Source organism: Rhineura floridana, chromosome 3, assembly GCF_030035675.1.
Source record: "Rhineura floridana isolate rRhiFlo1 chromosome 3, rRhiFlo1.hap2, whole genome shotgun sequence".
Lineage (NCBI taxonomy): Eukaryota > Metazoa > Chordata > Lepidosauria > Squamata > Rhineuridae > Rhineura > Rhineura floridana.
Genome location: NC_084482.1, coordinates 157,594,291 through 157,600,340, shown reverse-complemented (window position 1 = coordinate 157,600,340; position 6,050 = coordinate 157,594,291).

Here is a 6,050-nt window from a genome sequence, read left to right as displayed (position 1 = left end):
TTGCTTATAGACAGTTCCCGCACCTAGGTTTCCCTCTGCAGGTCACTTTAAATTGGGTTTGGTTTGCTGTAATTTAATAAAGTGGCCCTTGTTCAACCCAAGCTGATGTCTCTGTGTCTTATTTCACCCCTCGACTGCAATGACAATACTGATGAGGCCTCTCATATTTCACCAGGGAAAGCATTTCGCATCGCTGGTGCCACCAGTGAAACTCAATGCTACCACAAGCTGATAATCATTAGGCTGTGGCAAAACTAACTGGGTTCCATTTGTTGATCTTAATGCCTTCACAGACAATGGAGGGAAAGACGGTCTTTCAGGTAACCTGGACCAGAGTTGTTTAGGGCTTTATATGTAAGTAGCAGTACCTTAAAACTAGTTTGGTAGTTAATAGGCAGCCAGTTTATTATATTTAATATATAATCAATAACTGAGTTATATGTCTGTAGTGCAGTAAGTAAACAGATGCAATAGGAAGATACTAAACAACCACCCAAATTGTGTCTGTGACCTTACTTAAATGTTTGGGCTTATGTTTGACTGAGGAAGCCCTCACTGAGGGACTATTGAAATCTCCCAATTACTTTAGAACACTATCTTTATACTAATAGTGAACTCATTCCCTGAGAGTGTGCATCCTTTCATAGCCAAAACAGCACAATCCATATACAAAAGAAAGGTATTGGCAGGCTTTGGGAAAGCGCAAGATCTGTAGTACAAAAAATATTTAGGGGGGGGACACTAAGAGGGGAATCCCATTCCAACAGCTTAGGATTGAACATACTTACTGTGTATGGAATGCCGACTGATGATTTGTGTACGGCAGGAAAGATGGAAAGGAGAATGAAATGGAGTGTCCTAGGAGATGGCATGGCTGGCCTGGACCTTGAACCAAAGGTGGAAATGTTTTGTTGCAGGTCCCACCTGTAGAAACTTAGTAAGCATGTTTGAGATGCTTACCCTGCTCTCTTAAGTGGCAGCTTAAATTAGTTATACACCAAAGATTTTTCAAGATAAATTAATCTCTTTGTAGAGGACATATGGCCAGGACAGGAGCCAGATGGATTTGAGCTGATGAGGCGGTAAGTTACATTCTCTGTGCCAGAATTAGGTCCCATTTACAAGGAGCATGTTACCAAGTAGCACAGATTGCAGGTGTCCCTATTTGGGAGAGGTGATGTAGCATGCCATTGTCATGGTTGATGTGTTTTTTCCCCTGCACAGTAGCACACAGAAATTTTTAATTCCCCCCCCCCATTCCTTCTTCTGGAACTCTTTCTGTTCACTTTGTTGTTGTTGTTGTTATATGCCTTCAAGTCAATTACGACTTATGGCGACCCTATGAATCAGTGAACTCCAACAGCATCTGTCATGAACCACCCTGTTCAGATCTTGTAAGTTCAGGTCTGTGGCTTCCTTTATGGAATCAATCCATCTCTTGTTTGGCCTTCCTCTTTTTCTACTCCCTTCTGTTTTTCCCAGCATTATTGTCTTTTCTAGTGAATCATGTCTTGTCATGATGTGTCCAAAGTATGATAACCTCAGTTTCATCATTTTAGCTTCTAGTGACAGTTCTGGCTTAATTTGTTCTAACACCCAATTATTTGTCTTTTTCGCAGTCCATGGTATGCGCAAAGCCCTCCTCCAGCACCACATTTCAAATGAGTTGATTTTTGTCTTATCCGCCTTTTTCACTGTCCAACTTTCACATCCATACATAGAGATCGGGAATACCATGTTCTGAATGATCCTGACTTTAGTGTTCAGTGATACATCTTTGCATTTGAGGACCTTTTCTAGTTCTCTCACAGCTGTCCTCCCCAGTCCTAGCCTTCTTCTGATTTCTTGACTATTGTCTCCATTTTGGTTAATGACTGTGCCCAGGTATTGATAATCCTTGACAAGTTCAATGTCCTCATTGTCAACTATAAAGTTACATAAATCTTCTGTTGTCATTACTTTAGTCTTCTTGACGTTCAGCTGTAGTCCTGCTTTTGTGCTTTCCTCTTTAATTTTCATCAGCATTCGTTTCAAATCATTACTAGTTTCTGCTAGTAGTATGGTATCATCTACACATCTTAAATTATTGATATTTCTCCCTCCAATTTTCACATCTCCTTCATCTTGGTTCAATCCCGCTTTTCGTATGATACATTCTGTGTATAGATGAAATAAATAGGGTGATAAAATCAGAGCTTGGAAAAGTTACTTTTTTGAACTACAACTCCCATCAGCCCCAGCCAGCATGGCCACTGGATTGGGCTGATGGGCGTTGTAGTTCAAAAAAGTAACTTTTCCAAGCTCTGAATAAAATACACCCCTGTCTCACACCTTTAACGATGGGGAACCAATTGTTTTCTCCATATTCTGTTTTTACAGTAGCCTATTGCCCAGAGTATAGGTTGCTCATCAGGACAATCAGATGTTGTTGTAGAGTGCAGCACCAATTTACCAGTATAACCAGTAGAGTCCAGTAGCGTTTTAGCTTGCTTATCAGTGCCAGTCGCCGACCGAAATAATAGACCATCAGCCAAGTCTTTAAGAAAACAAAACTTTACTGTTTTCACACCGTGCTCCGTCTCTTGCTCACCAACCAACTCTATAATGCTTTCCTATTACCCCCACACCACTGTGTGCTCTTTGAAGCCTTTTTATTGCTGCTTCACTTATCAGTTACAGCTGCAGCCTGACCTTGGGCGTTTCTGCCAAGTGCTGTCAATTACCGGCTTCACTGTGTCTTTAACTCCTAACGGTCTTGTCTGGAACTGGCTGTGTTGCCCACCTAAGCCTGACAGTTGTGGCACCCCCTTTCTTTTAAAGAATTCCATAGTTTTTCATGATCTACACAGTCAAAGGCTTTGCTGTAATCTATAAAGCACAGGGTGATTTTCTTCTGAAATTCCTTGGTCCGTTCTATTATCCAACGTATGTTTGCAATATGATCTCTGGTACCTCTTCCCTTTCTAAATCCAGCTTGGATGTCTGGCATTTCTCACTCCATATATGGTAAGAGCCTTTGTTGTAGAATCTTGAGCATTACTTTACTTGCATGGGATATTAAGGCAATAGTTCAATAGTTACTGCATTCTCTGGGATCCCCTTTCTTTGGAATTGGGATGAATATGGAAAGCTTCCAGTCTGTGGGCCGTTGTTTAGTTTTCCATATCTGTTGACAATTTTTTGTCAAAATGTGGACAGATTCAGTCTCAGTAGCTTGCAGCAACTCTTTAAGCCTTTTTAAAGGAAGTTTTGAAAAAATCAGGCATATTGGTTACCTTTTCTAGTCTGGCTGGCCCAAGAGGTAGTTGAGTCATTGCCTAGGACCATACAGTTCAAGGGGTGACAGCTAGCCAGAAGCATCCAAAGACATCTGCACTATCATGTGGTTTCTACCATTCATAGCACCACATCTAATTTGAGTGTGCATCCTGGAATCTTTTGCAATAGTGGGAAGGAGAGAGACTGGGATACATTCTCTAAGTGGCACCCCCCATCCCATAATAGAACATTAATAGAGGCCACTCAGAGTTATTTGGAAAACAAGCAGCTTGTAAGCAGAACAAATGTACAAACATAAAGCTCTCTTTGGTAATAAAGAAAACAGCAAAGAGTGATGGCGCGTATCTGTTCCTGAGCCATGTAATGCATAGGCCAGGCACTCATATACCTCAGCCAGAGCCATTTCCACAATTTTTAAAGTAATATTTACTTAAAAGTTCAGAGATCACAAAAATTGCCACAGCTGCTGTAAAGCTTCCCAGCAGCATCTAGATGATTAGTCATATAGGCAAGAGGCTGAGCTTGATGGACATTTGGTCTAATTCACCAAGACAGTTATGCTGGAACCAAGTGTGTCTTCATAGTTTACAGCATAGCATTTGTGGGATTCAATAATGACAGGCTCGTAAGACAAAGCAAAAAAAAGCAATTCAGTAACACCTATTCCCATATGATCTAATACAGCTATCTAGTCTTCTTGTTAATGTTCTCTTCGTACACAATTTGTATGACATGATTTATGTCAAATTCATGCTGTGTCTTCTAGATAATGGGAGTGAGTCTGAGTGGGAAAGATGTAGACAGCAAGTCTAATAAAATGTCACTTTAAGTATGGCAGTTTTCAGGCCCATATTAATTTATTACAGCCTCTAGGGGACACTTTGTTACAAAGCTGTTACATCCAACACTTGCCTGCTTTATTGAAAGGTGATGAACCAAAAACAAACAAACTACTCCCAAAAAAGCTCCCCAAATTTCTAGTCTTGGCAGAAGAATGCTTGAGCTTTGTTTCATAGCCTTGGTGACTTACCATATATATATTCACTAATAGGCAAAAAGCCTTGTAGGTTAAGAATGTACCTATAGCCCACAGTTATTTCTATCAAACTTTAAAAAGCAGGGAAATTGGGCAGCTATAGTGAATGCACCAGGGGAGCAGGAGACCTGACCTTCTCTCTGAGATATTGGACTGCCCTACAAATTTGTCAGAATGCAAACACAATTTGGGTTGGTCTTTCACAGTCCGTTTCCAGGGTAGCTTGGAAGAATTTGGTTTAACATGTGCCTCTGAGCATATGGTGAACATATTTCTCTGCTTTTTAAACCAGGAAATAAGAAAAGGGATCCTGTGCAAGTTTGCTGAGAATGTATTGATCATTTGCATGCTTATTGAGTTCAGTGGGATTTACTCCCATGCAATCATGCTTAGGATAGGTAAAACTGACCATGGGGGAGGAGGAGGGAGAGGGGAGAGGAGAGGGAAGGAGAGAGTGTAGAAGGGAGCCGAAGGAGGAGGAGGAGAAGGAGGGGATTGGAGGAGGAGGGGCAAAGGAAGGGGGAGGGCAGGTTTGATTATTTCCATGCTTATTATGTTCAATGGTATTTACTCCCATGCAATCATGCTTAAGATAGGTAAAACTGACCATGGGGAGGAGGAGGAGGGTGAGGGAGAAGGAGGGGAGGGGAGGGGGGAGGGGCAAAGGAATGCGGAGGGAAGGGGCAAGAGAGAGGGGATAGGAGGCAGGAGAAGGGAGGGTGGGTTTGATCATTTGAACACTTTTTGAGTTCAGTGGGATTTATTTATTGATGTTTTGTTATCAGATGTACTGTATATTGCAATTTGTATTTGTATATTGCATATTGTATTTTGACTGTTGTTGTAAGTCGCCTAGAGTGTCCGTGAAGTCGGACAGATAGGCGACTAACAAATTAAATTTATTATTTATTATTATTATTATTTCTGTGCAATCATGTTTAAGATAGGTGAAACTGACCTGGGGAAGGGGCAGGGAGGGGAGGAGGATGGGAGGAAATTGGGTGGGTGGGCACTGGGCAGAAGGGAAGCCTCTTTCCATTCCAAAAGCAAAACATTGTGAACAGTGTCATTGTTTTTCAGGGTTTCCCCCACCTTTTTATTCTACAGCAGGCACATGTAGCTTCCCATCCAAATTTAAACCAAAGTTGTCCCTGGCCTTATCCACACCAGACCTTTATTTCACTTTAGACAGTCATGACTTCTCCCAAAGAATCCTGGGAAGTGTAGTTAGTGAAGGGTGCTGAGAGTTGCTAGGAGACACTCTATTACCCTCACAGAACTACAATCAGAGCACTGATTGTTGAACTACTCTGGCCACTGGAGCTCTGTCAGGGGAAGAGGAGTCTCCTCTCAGCTCCCTTCACAAACTACACTTCCCAGGATTCTTTGGGGGAAGCTATGACTGTCTAAAGTGAAATAAACGTCTGCCCTGGGTGTGGCCCCCTGATTAGGCAAGCCAAGCAGCTGTGAGTCTGGCATTTAGAATACTGGCAGTTGGTTCTTACTGAGAATGCCTGACGTTATTATTGAGTTCAAGGTAAAATTTTAAAATTAATTAAAAATCAGCCAGGCATTTTTTTAACTTTTAAACTGCAGAAGATGAAGGTCAGAGTATGGGGCAAGGTCAGTAATAGGATTACAGGTACTCTCTGAACATGGCTGATTTTTAATGAATTTCAACAGATTATGAGAACTCTGACAGAAAAAAGTCCAAAAGGGGTCTGGTTTCTCTCTC